Genomic DNA, 18928 nt, shown 5'->3' with positions numbered 1-18928 from the left:
AAAGACAAATAATGGTCCTCTACTAGGAAGACATCCTGAAATCATCAGGGAAGATTTTTTTCCCCAAAATTAACCTTTCCTTCCTTCAGCTGGGAACTGTGGACTAAATTTAATTGGAGTAATCATTTTAGATAAAAGACATGAAGAAAATTAAAGTATAATGGTAGGATTACCATTAGAAACTATGTCTCCTAAAAATACTCTAAAAAGCCAATGTTCTGAGAAGCCAAGAATATTGGTTAATTTTATACCACTGTGATAGACTGAAAACTGTACCAAAATATGGAGGCTACTTGACTCCATATTTGCCTCAATCAACAACATGCAAGGAAGAAGCCCAATATGTCAAATCACCATCCCACAGCTTAGGGATGACTAACTTTGACAGGAGAGCAGTGTTTTACACTCATCTCATTAAACTCTGTCCATTTTCACATAACACCACATGGTTCCCAGTATGCACCACAGAGACAACTTTGAGTCTTTAGATACAAATGTCATGAGTGAGCTGGGGTAGTGTTTTCTGTTTCTCTTCCCCCATTGTCATGGCAACAGAGGGGAAAGGTGGAAGGCAGGCTTTATACCAAGATTGCTGGCATGTGGGCTCAGGCTTCTCCCCCAAAAAATCTGGATCACAGTCACACACGGAAATTATAAGATCTTCTGAGAATAAAAGGAAACCAAATCATATTAAAGGTATGTTATTTTGTCTTTTATCCTGTTCTTACAGGAAATTTAAAGATCTCTAAAACATTGTTTTCAAACTGTCAGGTATACTATTTTGCTCTTAAAATTAAGATAGCGGGTTGTGAACTTTAAAATAAAAAGGAGAAACAGACTACGATAGGATAGATAAGATAAATATATAGAATGGAAAATATTTGCAGGCATCATGCATAGAAAATGTAAATATTGTGAAAATTTTGTTTCAATTTATAAATGTCTGCATAAATGTACTAAGTCACGATTTACATGCATTTTTTCTGTAGTTTATGAAAATGTTTGAAAACTACTGCCATAAAGAATACCTATCCGATTGCCCAAATAGTATTTCTTTACAGGAATGCAATTGGCTTTGTGAGCTGGCCAATCTCCTTTATAAGTAATTAATTCACATACTGCAGGACTTAAAGTCATGTATTTTCCCTAGCTACTAAATTCCAGTACTTCTCCCTGGTCACTGTAACAACTACATGTTTCCAAATGCTACCTGAGAAGTAATTCTATAAAGAAATATGAATCCAATGATCAAAGGTTGCTAACTCAATGCATACCTGCTGAAAAAAAAGTGTTTCCAAGATCCTTTTGCATTGAGAGCTTGACGTCCAATGGCGGTCACTTTGTAGGCCTTTATCTGGGAAGTGTACATTGTTCTATTTATTCTGCAAATTAAGTCTTCTGTTCCAAGCTACCACCAATCTGATACTAAATTCATTAGCAAAATGAAATGAAAAGAACATAACATAAATTGCTATTAATGGAGTTCCATGCCTGTTGCTCCCCACACAATGTACTAAAAATGGACTCATCTCTATTTGAATCAGTGCTTTTCAATATGTAGCATTGCAGTAGGAAGGTTTTTCCTTAAAACTACAAAAGCATTTTATAAAGCTCCCTTTCAAGGCTAACCTAGAGGAATTTTTGCCATCAACATATGTTGATTAAGAATTTACACTTCGGTAGATCTCTCTTCTATATTTAGGATCAAATAAGGAGAAATTATGGTCTGGGCTAAAGAATTGAAACTGTAATATTGTAATAATTGTAAGATATTTCTTACTTCCTGTGACTTACTTTGTATGACAGTGATAAGCAGCTCATAATGCTTCATCTGCCATTCCTATCCACAGAACCTAGAAATAGTACAGTATACAACAATTTTTAAATGAAGACAGAATCAGCTGGTAGCACCCTATTCCAGTATATTAGTTACATTTACACTTGAATGGGGGAGTTTCTCTTCTTTGGAGCAAAATATAGTCTTTATAGATTTCTAAAACTTAGTTATCTTTCCCAAGTTTGAAATAATAGATATTTTGAAGGTATCAAGAGAAACAGCATGAATTTATAACCTATTCAGAAATGGTAAAACTGCGCTTGAATTTTTCACAAACTTCCCTATCTCTGGCTGGCTTGGGACCTAACTATGTGTAAGCAAGATTTAAGTCAACCAAATCTAAAATTCGCAAATACTCTGAATTACCCATCTATTTTCCTTCCAGGACCCCAAGAGGAACTGAACTGAATTCTTACTTCCCATAATGAGTATTAATGGACAATTTGTTAGAGATGAAAAAGCAAACCTTAAAGAAGGGTTTTTAAGTCAGATAATCACACCTATTGCTCAAGGATTATCTTCAAATAGTTTATTGAAAAAAATGTCAAGAAGCAAAAAATGGACATGAAGAAAGATAAAAGTGAAAATGAACAATATCATAATACATGTTTAAATGATAAAGTGAATAAAAAATATGAGAAAAAGTACTTTTTTTAAAATAGAAAGACTATTCAAATGAGTAAAAGAAGGCCACATAGTGGAAGGTCTGAGGGATAAATCCAGATAGATTGCACATTGCAAGTGTTCAGTAAAAAGTATTCAAAGGGAGAAAAAAATGCAATAGGCATTGGGTAAGATTAAAAAAAAAAAAAAAAAAAAACCATAAGAATGGTTTTCTAAGGTACCTCCATACTGTTTTCTATAGTGGCTGTACCAATTTACATTAAAAATTAGAACCAAATTACAAAAAACAAACATCGAAAACAAGTGGGTTTTCTTTTGTTGTTCTTGTTGTCTCAATTTTGTTTGTTTGTTTTGTTTATTTCAGGCTAAGGAAGCAAATCAGTTAGCAATATGTAAGGAAATTCAAAGATAAGTTTTATTAAATTAATAGCAAAAATGTATGTACACACATATACTAAGAAAATGCAAGCACACATACACACATATACACACACATGGAAAACATTAAGTAGATTCCCAAGTCTCAAATATATTGTAAAGCAGACAAATTTGGAGGTTCTAGATTCAAAATAATGACACATACAAAACTCATTAATAAGCGAAATGTTAATTAGCTAAAATTCATTAATATGCTAAATGTAGATGAATCTCTAGCATTAAATGGGCCTTGATCAAAAATAAAACTGTGCCCTGAATATCTAACTAACATGTTCTTAAAGTGGCCTTTAAGAGTTTAGAGGCAGCCTTGGTAACCAAAGACAAATAAGGGAATATGTCAGAAGGGTACGCCCTTCAAAAAGCTTACCCATACTTGGTTAATTGAGCCTCTCACATCTGGGCTTCCTGTGGGGTTAAATAAGCATTGGCTAGTGCAGTAACCAGAATATAAAATCTATTTATATTTTTGAAAGGTTTTAATAAAATTTCATAGCAAAAACTGTGCAAAGAAAATTTAAGTAAATATGGAGTTAGGAATATATATTTCCACAAGCATGGAATTATCTTAAAAATGGGAAGTAAAGTATGAAATGTAGATGTGGAAAAGACAGGCAACCATTTTATAAATTTTGACTATGTAATTCAAAATTCTATCTGCACATCCTCTAGAGTTCACTGTCCATATCATCATGGAATCCTAAAGATCTGGTATGGCGCCCCATATACTATAGATTAAGAAACTGAGATTGAAGAAGGATTCCCCATTGACTAATATTAAAACATAAACCTCAATAAGATTTTATAAGATATACAATGTAGAACAAAAGTTACCATATGACTTCTTCTGTGGGCATGTATTGAGTATTACATGTTACCAGTAATGAAGAATTTAAGACTACACACTTAAATATAACTTTTGAAACTTGGCATCTGGCCCCCTAAAAAAGGCCTTAAAAGAGTTATAGTACATATCTGAAAACATCTCAATGTGTTATGGTCATACAGATGCCAAAATGCTGGGCATTGATGGAAGTGCTTTGGATCCAGACTTGAGGATCTCCAACATTTAACAGCTAGATATAGGAGAAGATGCCTGCAAGGGAGATATAGAGGGAATAACAATGGGCATAGGAAGAAAATCAGAAGATCAGGATACCATGGAAAATAGGGCAGAAAAGATTTCAAAATGGAGGAAGTAGTCAGCAAGAGCAAAGGCTCAATGAAATCTCACTAAGAGTTTAGTAAAACAATAGAGCTCTCAGAAGCAGATAGGGTGAATCAATGAATGCATTGGTGAGGAAATGGAAACAGAGTCTAAGCATCTCTTTGGTGAAATCTGAGTGTAGATCAGGAAAAAAGAGAGGGCAGTAGTTAGTTGCATTTCTATCGTTATGTCTCTGAAACTCACTAAAGCCAGGAAGCTGCTTATTCATGACTCTTCCACCATCCTTCAAACCTATTTGATCATTATTTGGTATATTTCCATATTCTTGACTATATTATCTTATATTCATCTTCTAATAATTCACCAACTGTGATAGAAATCCAGTCTTCTTTGTATAGGATTTAGGGCCTTTTATAATCTGACCAACATTACCCATTTAGCCTTACTTCTTACTTCTACCCTAAGATGTAGCCATACTAAACCAGTTGCCATTTTCTGAATGAGCCAGGCTTTCTAATTCCTCTGGGCCTTCATGCATACTCTTATTACATTCCAGAATGTTCTTCCCCAATACAATGACCCAACTTCTCCTGTTCCTGCCTGCCTTGCACCCATGAAAGCTATTTATCTCTCAAATTTCCATTCAAATATGATCTTTATAAATCCTTCCTTGCTCTCCTAACTAGATTTCAAGTTCCCATAGTAACTTTTTTTAGGCTCCTCTTAAGGTATTAATACTTAAAGAATTCTTTTATGTTTGAGACCTCAGCAACCTATAGGTTTCTTGAGAGCAGACACCCCATATTTTCACTTGTCTATCTCTATGCTTTTCACATAGTTAGCACTAATAAATGTTTCTTAAGTGAATGAAAGGATGGGTTTGTCACCAAAGATGTGTTATACCAAAATAAACTAGCTTTATATTAGGTCATAGGTGGGATATATATAATTGGCTACTAGAAGAAACTAGTGACTTGTGAGTCACAGGTGAATTTATTTCCTTGAAAACTTTGTGTATTTGAAAATTAAGGTGAATCACATTCTGATACAAAAAAACCTCACTGAACTACCTTTCAATTTGGTGGCTCTCCTCAGTGACCTCAGTTTCTCTGCATTCAAAATAAGAATCACCTAAAAATGCACTGTAAACCTATAATATCCAAAGCACTAAAAAGGACATAAAATTATAAGTGATATAGTTCCTGCTCCTATAGTTCATAATCTGGTGAGGATTTAAGATATATAGAAATAAATACTGCTTTGAACCACCTTCAAGTGTTATTTGGGCAATAAATACCTTCTAAGTAGCAAAGAAGGTATACAGTGGCCCTGTCTTCAAGGCATGGCTTGGTAAATGCCCTAAAATGAGAGGACATTTCATTCTACAGTTCAAAGCCAAAGAATCTCTTGAATCCCTACAAGGATAATCTCTCTTATCTTAAATAGATTTTAAGTATCCTCCCCCCACCACTTGAAGATACCAGAACAGCTACAGATAAATTCACTTTGCCTATAACAGAAAAAAAATTAAGACAGACAGATATATGAATAATTTTTTAAAGGATTCAGTTTAAGTATTTCAAGTTACAAAAGTTTGGTCCTTTCCTATTGTGATGCAAGATAGATGGGTGATTAGGAGTTTAGTGATTTTCTATGGCTCATTCAGAAAACTTGGCTTGCTTTTACATGTATTTAAACCCCAAACTTGGTGGCCTTTTTTTCTTCTTGATGGTTTATATGTTATTTTGGGGAGGTTTTTCTTTTTACCGAACCCCCAAACTCAGTCTCTATTAACATAAAATAGGAAGATATGATGAGGGTAGGGGGGAATTCTGCATTTTAAAGTCTCTACTCTATTTTCTATATTTAAACTTCAAAAGATTAAAAGCAGCTTAATTATCAAGTGGTCAAAATGTTTTCTAGGATTTTTGGCTCTCAAACAAATGTCTACACAAATAATTGTCAAGTTGGGGGAGGTTAATTTGAAAAGAAAAGACCCCACAAGTGGCAGTTTTGATCTCTACTTTCTCCACTTTGAAAAACACCATTTTACTTATTCAGGCAGCTGACGATGTACTGCAGCTGTAGTGATTCACCTATTTTCTTTACAACAGTATTATTTTCATTCTTTGGACTTAAATTTTTATTCTAAGCTCTAGAAAACAAACAAACAAATATATGGCAGCTGGTCAGTTTTTCAACATATAGATCTAGTGATTTTTAAGAGAAGATTCAATATTACTGATAGGCTTTTTTTTTTTTTTTTTTTTTTTTTTCACCATAATTCCTAGTCACACTTATATGCCTGGGGTGAAGGCCTTCAAAGAACTTAGAGTTGTCCTATTTTAGGATGAAAAATAAAAGACCTCTGGTTTTCAGTGGGGCTATATACCTTGTAAGTCTTCTGTATTTGGGTTTAATCAGAGATTTTCCGAAAGTCTAAAGATGATGATACAGCTTAAAAAAATAAAGAGTGACTCAACTGTAACAAACCCGACTAGTGTCCATGAGGATGCAGATTCAATCTCTGGCCTTGCTCAGTGGTTAAGGACCTGGTATTCCATGAACTGTGGTGTAGGTCTCAGACGCAACTCGGATCTCATGTTGCTGTGGCTGTTGTACAGGCCAGCAGTTGCAGCTCTGATTCGGCCCCTTGCCTGGGAATTTCCATATGCCCCAAGTGCAGCCCTAAAAAGGAAAAAAAGAAAAGAAAAACAAAAACAAAAATTAAAAAAAAAAAGAAAAAAAAGAGAGAAAACTATATAGCCAACGTAGCTCTGTAAACCATGGGAAAAACAATTATCTGAATAAAAGGCTTATGGGGTCATTGTTTCACAGGATAAAGCAAGGTGATTAAGAAGCCAAGTTTCTACTAGAAGTCTTGGATATTAGAATTGTTCTAACTAATGAATCTTCTTCAAGGAAAAAAGTGGGCTCCATTTCTGTTTTTAAAAACCCAGAGTGTCTGTAATAGTGCAACTAATGACAACCTTCCCGTTATTCTCACTTAAGAGGAAACCCTATAATAAGAGCTTCCCAAAATGTCAAATAATACTTGTCTCATAACAGGGCTTCTTTGTTCATTCACCATGTCTCTTTTGATACGCACAGATAATAAAAGTTCATGTAAAACTAAAGGTAATATAGAGCAGAAGCCAACACTAATTCTGTATAAATATGTCTGATTAATAAGAGTGCCATTGTTATGGTTATTTCATAATGTCACGATTGTTACAAGAACAGAGGATAAAAGTACTTACTCTCAACTCTCACTGTTTTTGTTCATCCTCTGTCATCCAACTAGTTTGTGAATTTTAGTTCAATGAGGGAAATGAAGGATAGATTTTTGTCCATTAATTATTTCTGTTTCATTAGTTCATCTTATGAGCTGTGAAACTAGCTTTAAATTCAGGGGAAAAAATTAGGGGTTTTATTTTAAAATTAAACCTCGCATCCTCTAAAAAAATGAATACATGCTCCAGGCTTAATTTCTAAGCTCCCTTATCTGCATGCACAACTGTGTATTACTCTGGTGCTTGTGGGTGCCTGAAAGATAAAATTTAGCATGACAGCATTAAGACATGGCTAGGAGTTTAACATGTTAAACCTAAATTATGTTTGGACATTACAACCACAAACAAAGTTGTATATGGGATTCAATTCCAGAAATTAGAAGAACCCCACCCTATGAGGTAATAAGAAAGTTCAGAAATAAATATGTGGTTCCTTGCTGGAAAGGAAGTAGAAAACATGTAATAGATAATAGCACACATTATGGTAAATAGACCGGCTGATAGATTTTAAAGATGTTTCTTAGGCTGGTAGATAAGTTTGTATTGTCATTACTTTGCTTTTCTCTTTAAATTCTTCTCTCCCAGATCCTGGCCTCCCCCTCTTGGGGCAGCAGTATAATATAAAAACTTAACAGTTGATCTTAAATTTAACTGACATTTTTATATCCTTCACAACATACTCTTTAGATTGCACCCAAGAAGGAGATTATTAAATAGTAGCAGGAGACCAGTTACCAGACCATTTTGATTGAACAAAAAACAGCACTGTGCCTTCTTGCTGACAAATCAAACAACATTTATACAATCATTATAATCAATTTCATAAATAAAGAGCTATCAAAAACTGGAGAAAGTAGGAAAGAAATTCTACTCCTCCCAAGTTCCTTCATCCTATCCTCAAACCTCACATTAGTTTCAGCAGTGGAGGAGGCTATGCATGAAAAAGAATGTATTTCGCTAAACTGGAGTCTCCTGTGAAGCAGATTCTGTCAGTCAGAAGGCAAAGACACATTTCTGTGATTATTTCAGCCTATTTTTTTGATAGTAATTAGCCAGGGTTCCATTTTGCTGGGCTGGCATTGCTCACAGCTCACTTCTTATTTTTTTCTTTTTTTTTAATTTAGGCATTTCTCTCCTTTTTATAAAGTAAATTTACATATTTTCAGTCTCTCAATCCCTTCTATGTTTTATTTATGAATATAGCCCTTCTTGATGGTAACTTTAATGTGAAAAAGGTAGTAATTAATGTCCCAATCTGCTAGGTTAATCCCTTTCCACATTCTCTGCAGAGAAGTTTAAGGTAAGTAACAGTTTACAGTCAATATTAGGTTTAATTATGCTTAATGAGAGTTAGTGTCTCTGTTTACTAACTGCATTTAGGTGTGTGGATCCTAGATGAATTTTCCCTAGGCCTCATTCTGATTTTTTAATTGTGCCACTGTGTACTGTATACTCAGTGCTTAAATCTATAAAGCTGCTCCCAGAGAACAAAGCAAGGAAGGCACCTGTTTCAGTTGAGACACCATTATGAGTGCAGCCTTAACACCACTGCATCTTTCTTTGGGAAGGGAGCTCTTATTTTATAATGCTTTCCAAACAGATCTGTTTGAGAGGATAATTATTTCCTAAATTTCAGATCCTGGATAAGTCTATACATATAAAAAGCTATTTCAAACTAAGTACTATCATCAAATAGTGTAAAATTATAGAATATTATGCACTTCTAAGACTTCCTTATATTAATCCTTTAATGTTGTCATTTCAAGTATTAAGATATAAAACTACCTTGACAAGTCACTGGTATGGTTTGGTCCTCTTTTTTTTTTTTTTGCCTAAAAAACATCTTATTGCAGTGTATAGGACAAAACTTGTTTCTTTATTGAGCTATAAAAATAAGCACCCAAACAAATATCTAGATGTAAAGGAAATACTGTGGTAGTAACCCGAAGGACATTTAGTGCACTTTTTTTCTTTTTTTTCTAGGGCCACACTTGTGGCATATGGAAGTTCCCAGGTTAGGGGTCGAACCAGAACTGCAGCTGCTGGCCTATGCCACAGCCACAGCAACAGCAATGCAGGATCCAAGACACAACTGCAACCTATGCTGCAGTTTGGGGAGTTGCTCAGGGAGGGCAGAGAGCAACCTACATCCTCATGGACACTATGTCAGGTTCTTAACCTGCTGAGTCACACCAGGGAACACCCAGCACATGTATTTTTTGAAGGATCTCTTTTTGCTACATTTGTGTTGTAAATTTTGATTACAATTGATGACTATAGTTTGTTTCTCTAAGTCTATTGATAGGCTAATAAATTCAGTTAACATTTGCTGAGTACCTGGCCTGAGCTGAACACAAAAAAAGAAGGCATATTCCCTTCTGGGAAAGGAGACATGCTTGGTGAAATAAAAAAATTGCTTACAATTAGTTTCAGAAACATTTTGTCTTTTGAAAATTCTACCTTTAGTTAGCATATCCTGAATTGACTTCCAATTTAAGAAAAAAAAAAATAGAGGCAAACATGTCCTTATAAACCACAAACTAATGAGTTTAAAAGGAAAACAATGCAATCTAAACTATATGCTTAATCAGAAAAAAAGACTTTTTATTGCTTTAGATCCTGTTTTAGAAACAAGTAAACATATGGCCTATGATAAGTATTTACCTCCTTTTAGAACACTGATTTCACCTTTCTGAGTTTCTCTAAAGTTGTATGTTTTTCTTTTCTTTCATCTTCCTCCTCTTCTTTTTCTTCGTATGGCCACACCCACAGCATATGCAAAATCCCAGGTAGGGGGTAGAATGGGAAATGCAGCTGAGGCCTATTCCACAGCCACAGCAACACTGGATCTGTGAACTATGCAGTACTTTCCGGTAATGATGGATCCTTAACCCACTGCACCACAACAGGAACTCCTAAAGTTAAATGTTTTTCTTTCTTTCTTTTTTTTTTTTTTTAAATCTTAAAATAGTACACTCAAACACAAAGGAAATATATATGTATTAAAAAATTTTAGGAGCAAGTACTATGGAACCTACATGGGTCACTTTCCTTAAGAGGTCTTTATTTTCAATGTTGTCATCTAAATTATTAACTTTTCATGTGAAAAACATGCTAACTTTAGCCAAGAGAAGAATTTGTACAAAACCAAATTAACCATTTCTAAAATATTTGAAATAGAAAAGGATGGTTATATATCTTTAAGAAAAATATTCAGATGTTTTTAAATAATTATCTCTCCATAATATTTTAGATTTAATTTTATGAACTTAGCAACAAAGAACATGATTTATTACAAAATGAGAAAAACTGCCTTAGAAGTGAAGAAATCATCTAAAATATTATTAGATTTTTATTAAATAGCAACAGAAAACTGTATGCTGAACTATTTTCAGATATATGTATATCTTCTTTTTATTCAATACAAAGTCACTAAATTCCCCCATTTCAAATACTAAGGATATCAGCAAAGTGTTCACACATCTGGATGTTTTTCTCCCCTTACTCAAAGTGACCTCTCTGCTATGTACGCTCCATCTCAGAAACTTGAGTATGCAAACACCACTTGACCAGTTTATATTCTCCCTCATCATTTTCTTTGTTCCCTCTTAAAGACTTTCAAATTACTGTCAGACAGGGCATTCATAGGCACCTACTTCTATATCCCTGTTCAATGAAAAAAGGGAATAAAACCTAGATTCAAATAATAATAAAGTTCTTTTCACCCCGATAAACATTATTTTAAAAGTCAGTCTCATTCTGACACCAGAGTTACTGAAGTATGATCTTAGTGTTAATTCATAGGTTATTATATAAAAATCTCTATGGATATGTATAACAGGCATAATAGACAAACATGTATAAATATATTTGAATATAGGATGCATACGCAAGCTAGCTATTTGCTATACCTGAATGTACATATTACATATGTACATTTATTCCTGAAAGTTAAAGGAAAAATACTTAAACTATTTTCATAACATAAATTCTAACCGAAATAAAATGTCCTTTAAAAACTATAATTAATGGCTGATGTGTCAAACAGTGAACCAAAATGTCAAACCTTATAATTCACAGTTTGAGAGGTCATAGCTCAAATTATAACTTTAAAAAACTGATTATCTGTGAGGAATTTGACAAATCCATCTAATATTCTCTGAATGCACATAAAGTCTTTTTGAGAGTAAAAAGAATGTATGTCCAAGTGGACAGCTGATGGAGGAAATAGCCTTTTTACTGAACAAGGCTGAAGTCCAGCATAATGACTTGGAATGCCTTTGAATGAGCATGTAAGGCTGGAAGGCCAAACAATACACACTTCCAAAGGGAGCATAATGAACAATCTGATTGGAAGACAAAAATATTCCACACACATATCCAAAGAGAGGAAGGGAAAAATATATGTTTCCATCACCTGCTCGTTCGTCACTACTACTACTACTACCAAATTCACAGATAAACTCAAACTCTGGCCTATTAATAAACAATCTTTAAAGAAATAATTTTTATAATTTGAAAAATACTATAAATTCCCATGATTTTTCAATCTGAGATTTGAAAATACTTATAGAGAAGACCAATATCATATATTATAAGCTAAATTTACAAAATTGTTTTCTAAATGACTTACCTAGTAAGCAAAGATTGCTTCATGTATCTTCATCCCAGGGTCACCCACCCTTTAAGATATAATCTGAAATAATTTTGCCTGCTGCATTTAATCTAGAAGCAATCCTCTATTAAGAAGGCAGGCCATTAAAGATAATTCCTCCATTATAGACCAAATTTCTTAATCCACACCAGAATTAAGAAACATTGACTCTACTTAGTCAATTTACCTACCCAGTAATTCACTGATTTATGTATCTTTTCCAGAAACCAAAAAGATTTAAAAGAGCTTCCAAAAGTACATAGCTATAAGATAAAATAAAATAGACAAAAAATTAGAGTGATGGAAACTAGAGTGGGTAGTCTAGCTGTTTCTATAATGTAAAGACAATTAGCTCATAGGAAAGGAAGGAAATTTGCTTTCTTAATTTCATCAGTTTAAATTAATCTTATTATGCCTACTGTTATAATGCTCTTATTACAACAAAACCTTAAGAGAATATTTACTAGATCCTCATTGAAGTTCCCGGGCTAGGGGTCAAATCAGAGCTTCAGCTGCCAGCCTACACCACAGCCACAGCAACATGGGATCCAAGCCATGTCTGGGACCTACACCACAGCTCACGGCAATGCGGCAATGCCGTACCTACAACCAACTGAATAAGGCCATGGATTGAATCCCTATCCTCATGGATACTAGCCAGATTCATTTCTACTGGGCCACAACAGGAACTCCCAGGATTCTAGTCCTTTTAATTCAAGTCAGGCATGTTTGGGCTACAACTTAGTAAATCCATTTGTCCAAGCAAAGAATAGAATATGGCAAGAGCAAATTTCAAAGCACTGACCATTGTGTATCTTCTTCTCAATCCTTTAGAAGATCCAGGATATATGTTATATAACTAGCTTTCTATTCTGGGTGATTCATCCCAAAACGGTGATCTCAAATTTGGGAAGGCAGATACTCTAACCTTTATACATACACTACCACCACTCTGTACTAAAGATATAGATGTCCTTGTTGATTGTCTAGACTTTTTTTAAGTAACAGAGAAAATAGTAATAATAAACTTTAAATTTATGTGTATCATTCTATAGTTGTCACATCAGTAAGTACAAATAGTTGAAGAAATATATTTTTGAAACTATTCAAAATTATTATCTGGTTCAACAATGACGTTTCTCATGTCCTTGATAAAAGAATGTATTTCTGCCATACATCCCCATTTTTTTACTTTCATCTTTCTCTTTAATGCAAAGAAAATGTCAACCAGTATTCATGATGGAATTGCCTTTATCTATCAGTTGCAACAATAAGATTCTCTACAGATAAAATAATTTTTAAAAAGTCAATTAAAATATTCTATGAGAATCAAAAGGCTTTGTGGAATTTACAATAAAGAGTATGTTTATATTAAAAAAAAAGAATATTTACTAGATCCTCATCTGGCCAAGCAATATAGCAAACACTACATAACAAGGTTTCTCATATCATGAGCCATAGAGTCTATTGGAAGAGACAGATATACAATTATAATAAAGTGTAATAGTTGAGTTATAATAATAAAAACATAGATTTGTCTGAGAGAACAAAGAAGAATTCTTTTCTGAACCAGAAAAAAAAAAGTGCTTACATGGTAACTTACTTTGATGCCACTATATTCTGTTCCAAGAGATTTTTCTGATACATGTAAACACTGTTGGCTTTTGATGCACAGGGAAACACATGCACTCAAATGTTACTCGTACAAATGAGATCTGAACATATAAATTACGGTATCATAAGAACACATTAGAAAAACATTCTTTTTCTTATAAGTATAAGCCTAATTCTGATTCCACTTAGCCTGGTAATGTTTCTGTCATTCCGTTGGACCAGCCCACACATACTGGGCTCTTGATAGGTCCTGGGCTCGACCATCTGGCCCTTTATTTACTTAATTCTTTTTTAACACCAACAAGTGTATTAGTAACACTTCCTTGATCACTGATAAATATAGAGCCACCACACAACTTAGATTTTCCCTAATTCTGAAAGTCACTAATTAGTTGTGGGTAGGGGTCGGTGAGTATTACAAGGATATATTGAGCAGTACTACAATAAGTAATCTAATTCCTGAGAAGAAAAAATGTTAATCTGCTTCCCACTTCATTAGAGGAATGAAAAACATCTTGTCATCACTAAAGGATACAAAAAAGCAACCTGGATATTTGGAGGAATGGTTGATAAGGAGGAAGAATGGATGTAGCATTTAGTCAAGAAATACAAATTCCCTACATATCTTGGACAATGTTCATGGCTTTTCTTGGTATCTTTAGATTGCTCTATTTATCAGTGTGTTTCATGAGCATAGTTTAATCAATTATAAACAGAAACTTCCAAAGGAAACATATAGCAAATGAATCCATTTAAAAGAACTGAACATTCTACCAGTACTTAGTTATGCATTAAGCAACTTTGGAAGCTGCATTAATATTTTCAAACAAGTAAGCCCTCAATTACTTGCAGTTGCAGAATGAAATAACTATAGGCTTAAAGAAGAGAATGCAGTTTCCAAAGGTGCTAAAAAGTCATTTAGAGAGAAGACATAGTCTAATTATAGGTACCAAAACAGGAAATGTATATATTTTAAGCCCTTTAAAAAATAAATTTATATTTATTTTTTTTTCTGTTGGATAAGAGATAGTCTAACACTAATTTTCTGTAAGGTTAAGATTCTTCAAAGATTATCAGCCGATTATTGTCAGTGTTAATTCAAGCATCAAGTTTAAAATCTCATAACTCCCTGAAACTAAAGAGCCTAACTGTGTAAGGTTGAATCAGTTGTCCTCATTTCTAGGATCAAAGAACAAAACACTAAGCAAAGGCCTTTGAGAGACTATTTTGGGCTTCAGTCTATCTCCTTTGTTCATAGACATTTTGAGGAAATTATGACGATCTCTTACAATACTTACCCCAAATAACTATAATCTCAACCAAAAACTTACAGAACTGTGGATTGTGAGGTAGGTGTTAGTATTTCCAAATCTTATAACTAATGAATAAAATGTAATTGGCTCATATGCAGAAGTAAACTGATGAGAGGCTGAAGAACAGGATAAACAAAGGAAAAAAGAATACATTGTTTATTACGTAATTTAAGAACTGTCAAAAAAGTGGGGCATGTCTTATTTACTGTCATATGAAAAAAGAAGAATGAATGCTTTTGCATACAAATAAATGCAGGTATGGAAACATAATAGAAGTTTCCTGTTACAATGGAACTTAAACTCCTCTGGGAAGTGATCAGCTAAGAAGGAACAGAGACAGTTACAATGCAGTGATTAACTAGCTGACAAGTCTATTATTCATGGCAGGTATGTAAGCAGTCAGGGCAGCGATGTTGGTGGCCTCTCCTCATCAGGCAGCTTTGCCAGTACAGATTGGATGTCTGGAACTAGACAAGACACAAAAGCAATAAAACCTAGAGCCCGCTAAGGGAAGATTTGGCACAATCCATCTCCAATTTTAAATACTACTAGAAATCTCCAATGAAAAATGTTTACCCTTGGGATTGGGGTATATTGTATTTACAGGACCAACACTCCCCCCTATTTACCTTACTATGGTTAGCAACAGGCCTAAAACACATACCCAGAAGTTCCCAGTATATTACAGAAAAAAGTGATTTTAACATTAGTTGGCAAAAATTTATGTTGATAGGTATGACCATCATGTTGTTACGTGAACAGATGGTCAAAGTGAGACCATTTCACCAACAGGACATTATGTGGGTCTTTTTATCTCTGAACAACCAAATTAAACAAAAGCACAACACAGAAGAGGTCATTGTGCCTTCCCTCATTTGGTTGGCAGTTTTATCTTAGAAATATGAAAATAAAAGACCAACACAGACTATAAACCTCTATAGTACCCATTTCTACATAACATTTAATGGAATATTTAAGTATTCATATTCAAAAATTATCCTAATATTTGTGAAGATGGACAAATACATGGGATTTTTTTAAATTTTTCAACTCCATGATCTCCAATAAAAGGAGAAAAATAAAATAGTCATATCTCTTATTCTTCAGTTTTTTATATAACCATTTATAAGAAGAAAGCAAGTTACAACTCTTTATTGGCATTCTGGAGAAATATGTTTTAAAAAAGGAAATCTCTATATTAAAATATATTTTCCTTTGGAAGGCTATTCTTTTTCTGTGTATAAATCACATTATTGAATAATTTTTAAATATAACAACTTCAATATTCATAACCAAATGATTAATAGTCTAGCAGATATCCAATCACCAATTACTACATTTTACACTATGAGATCTCTTGAAACACACACACATTACTATTTCAATTCTTACTATGATAGCTTCATCAGTATAACCAACCCCAAATATAGTTTACCTTGATTTTGTGAAATAAAAATAATGAGGCAAAAGAGAGAAACTAAGAATGTACATATGAGCTAGCACTCAAAATAACAGCTGAAAATTATATTGCTAAAATGCACCTCTACATGTGGCTGTGAGGACTTAAGTGCAAGGAGAATTCTGGTTACCTACATTCAAGAAGAGCTGATGAAGTATGAGGTTTAAGAGTACATCTTTAGTACTTCTGTACCTTAAAATATTGCCGAGTATTAATTTTTCATCAAGTTGTCATTTTCTCTGACATTTGGTTTTATTAATCAAGGCATTTATCATTAATTTGTAGAAAATATCATAATTAAGCCAAATAAAATAAAATCCTTAAAAGGTTAAAATTAGAAAGCAGGTGAAGTAGAACTTTGACATTACCCTGTTGACATACAGGAGCTTTTTGAAAGTATAAGGAATGAAGTTTTTGCAGTGAGTTTGGTGCCTCAATCTTGGGGCTGGCTGGTTTTTAAAAATGTTATAAAGATTTGATTTAAAGCTCTTTGACAGTTTTGACATTCAGGTGAAAGTACTGCTGCTGCACTTGGAGCAATTTGCATATCCCACTGCTAAACTGAATGTTTGAGGTGTGCACTGGTGTAAAGAAATTAAAAACAAGCTATCACACATGCTTAAGTGTATGTATTCACAAAACTGATGGTTGGATCACACCACCCCATCCCCCTCCAATGTTATCTGTGATTTACTCTTCTATAATAAATTACCCTACCATGTTATTCTCGCTGGAAGATCTAACCATGCATGTAAGAAGCAAAGTAATTACAGCCCCCTCTTGTTTCAGAAACCTTCTTCAATCCCTACGAGCTCTTTATACACAAAGCAACCATACATGTCTATTGTAAATTTCTTGCCTGAGATTCTGGATTTCTAACTATGAGTAGCCACAAAATCTCATCTGCACAGTTTTGCTGTCCCTCCCAACCCCAAATCCTTTTTTTATTTGGTATAGTTAGTGTAAATATCTTCATGAAGAGGAAAAGGTACTGACTTTTTGGCTTTGAGCCAAGGTGTTTATTTAAGAAATGGGTAAGGAATAAAATAAAAAGAGTTCTAAATTGATTAAAAAAAAAAACAGGGGATGGGCCATAATACATTTCCAAATAGAAGGACGAAGGAGTACAGCAACACCCACTTAGCTTGACATATCTGGAGATAAAAAAAAGGGTTCTTTTTTTTAACTTATAATTTCTGATTATTATTTAGGTAGGCATAGAAAAATGTAGTTAATCTGCTAAAGGGAAAAAAAAAGGCATAAGCCAGAAAACCTGAGGTCTTTAACATTATGAAACTTTTCCAGAAGATAAAAACCCATTGAAGAAAATATCATTGGATGTTACCTTTAGCCTTCAGTGTCTCAAAGGGCAATCCTTAACACTTCTTTTTGTGTGACTGTAAAAGAGAAATACTTAAAATTAGGAATCTGCCAAGGAAATAATTTAAATTTCCATAATATGACTAGTCATGAGGAATAGGTAGCTGAGTTTGTATATGCCAACTAACAGCCATAATTTTTAAAATAAAGGCTAACAAATTGATTTGTCTATGTAAAGAACAAGTACTCAGTAAATTATCACAAAAATTTACAATCTAAACCACTGTGTGTACAGGGCTTACATGGACAACAGAGTATTTGTTGTAGTATTATTATAAGCTTTCTTAATTTAAAGACATAAATTTTTTACATTTGTATTTTTTTAATTTAAAAAACTACCCTCAAATAGTCTTTAGCCCATTTAATTGTTTATTCTTAATTGCCAGAGATTTTATAAAGATCTACAATGTATAATACTTTGGTGAGTTAGGAAGTAGACAATGATAAAATACAGGCCCTGTCCCCCAAATATGAGTGAAGATGGAGAGATTTTCATAAAAAAGATAATCCAAAGAGAATAAAAAGTAAATGGGTGGAAAAAAACAGAGAGAAGAGTAGGTAACCTGTTCAGTAGAGCTTCAACTGATCTTCAGTGCCTAGTGCACTAATATTAGAACACAGCTTTATTTTTCCTGTCTTAGCAAACAAGGCTAATAAGAGGGTCCTGATCAGATTTGGAGGCAGGGATTTCAAACAAATGGATAAGTCACTTTCAAATTATTTTTTATCCAAATGCATTTGATAGTATAGAATCAAAACTAGGACTGGGAACAGTAAATCAGGCAGGATGCTGAAGTGCCTTAAAAGCCAAATTGGTGAGTTAAAATATAAAAAAGATTGAACTAGAAACGATTCTATTAAAAATTAGGTTTCATATTGTATGTTTTTGGAAAGTAATCTAAATTTGCTATGAAATCTCATTGAGGACCTTGATGTCATATTTATTAATAATCAACAAAGAGATTCAGCCATTTAAATTCTCAAAAGCAGTTTTTCTAACAGAAATGTGTACATAAACATAAGCCAGCCCTGTAAACCAGTACATTTATGGTAAAAGTTCTATTAAAATTAAGAAAGTCTAAGGGTTTTGATTAATTGAATTTTAAGATGCAGAAACAAAAGGAAAACAAAGGATCAAACACCAAACTATA

At 33.6% G+C, this 18928-nt stretch overlaps 1 protein-coding gene across 28 annotated transcripts in view; it reads right to left on the bottom strand.

Annotated features, from left to right (window-relative positions):
* The window catches only part of ZBTB20 (zinc finger and BTB domain containing 20), an 812500-nt gene that overhangs the window by 609333 nt on the left and 184239 nt on the right, over positions 1-18928 (bottom strand). For 27 of the 28 annotated variants that reach the window (XR_002338133.1, XM_021071266.1, XM_021071296.1 and 24 more), the window contains one exon: positions 17743-17794. The exons of the other annotated variant lie outside the window; for it this stretch is intronic. The gene's annotated coding sequence lies outside the window, so the exon portion shown is untranslated. The remainder of the gene's footprint in view (positions 1-17742; positions 17795-18928) is intronic. 28 annotated transcript variants of the gene reach the window in all.

Source organism: Sus scrofa, chromosome 13, assembly GCF_000003025.6.
Source record: "Sus scrofa isolate TJ Tabasco breed Duroc chromosome 13, Sscrofa11.1, whole genome shotgun sequence".
NCBI lineage: Eukaryota > Metazoa > Chordata > Mammalia > Artiodactyla > Suidae > Sus > Sus scrofa.
The sequence above is the reverse complement of the archived record's forward strand: the minus strand, read 5'-3'. Positions and strand labels throughout refer to the sequence as shown.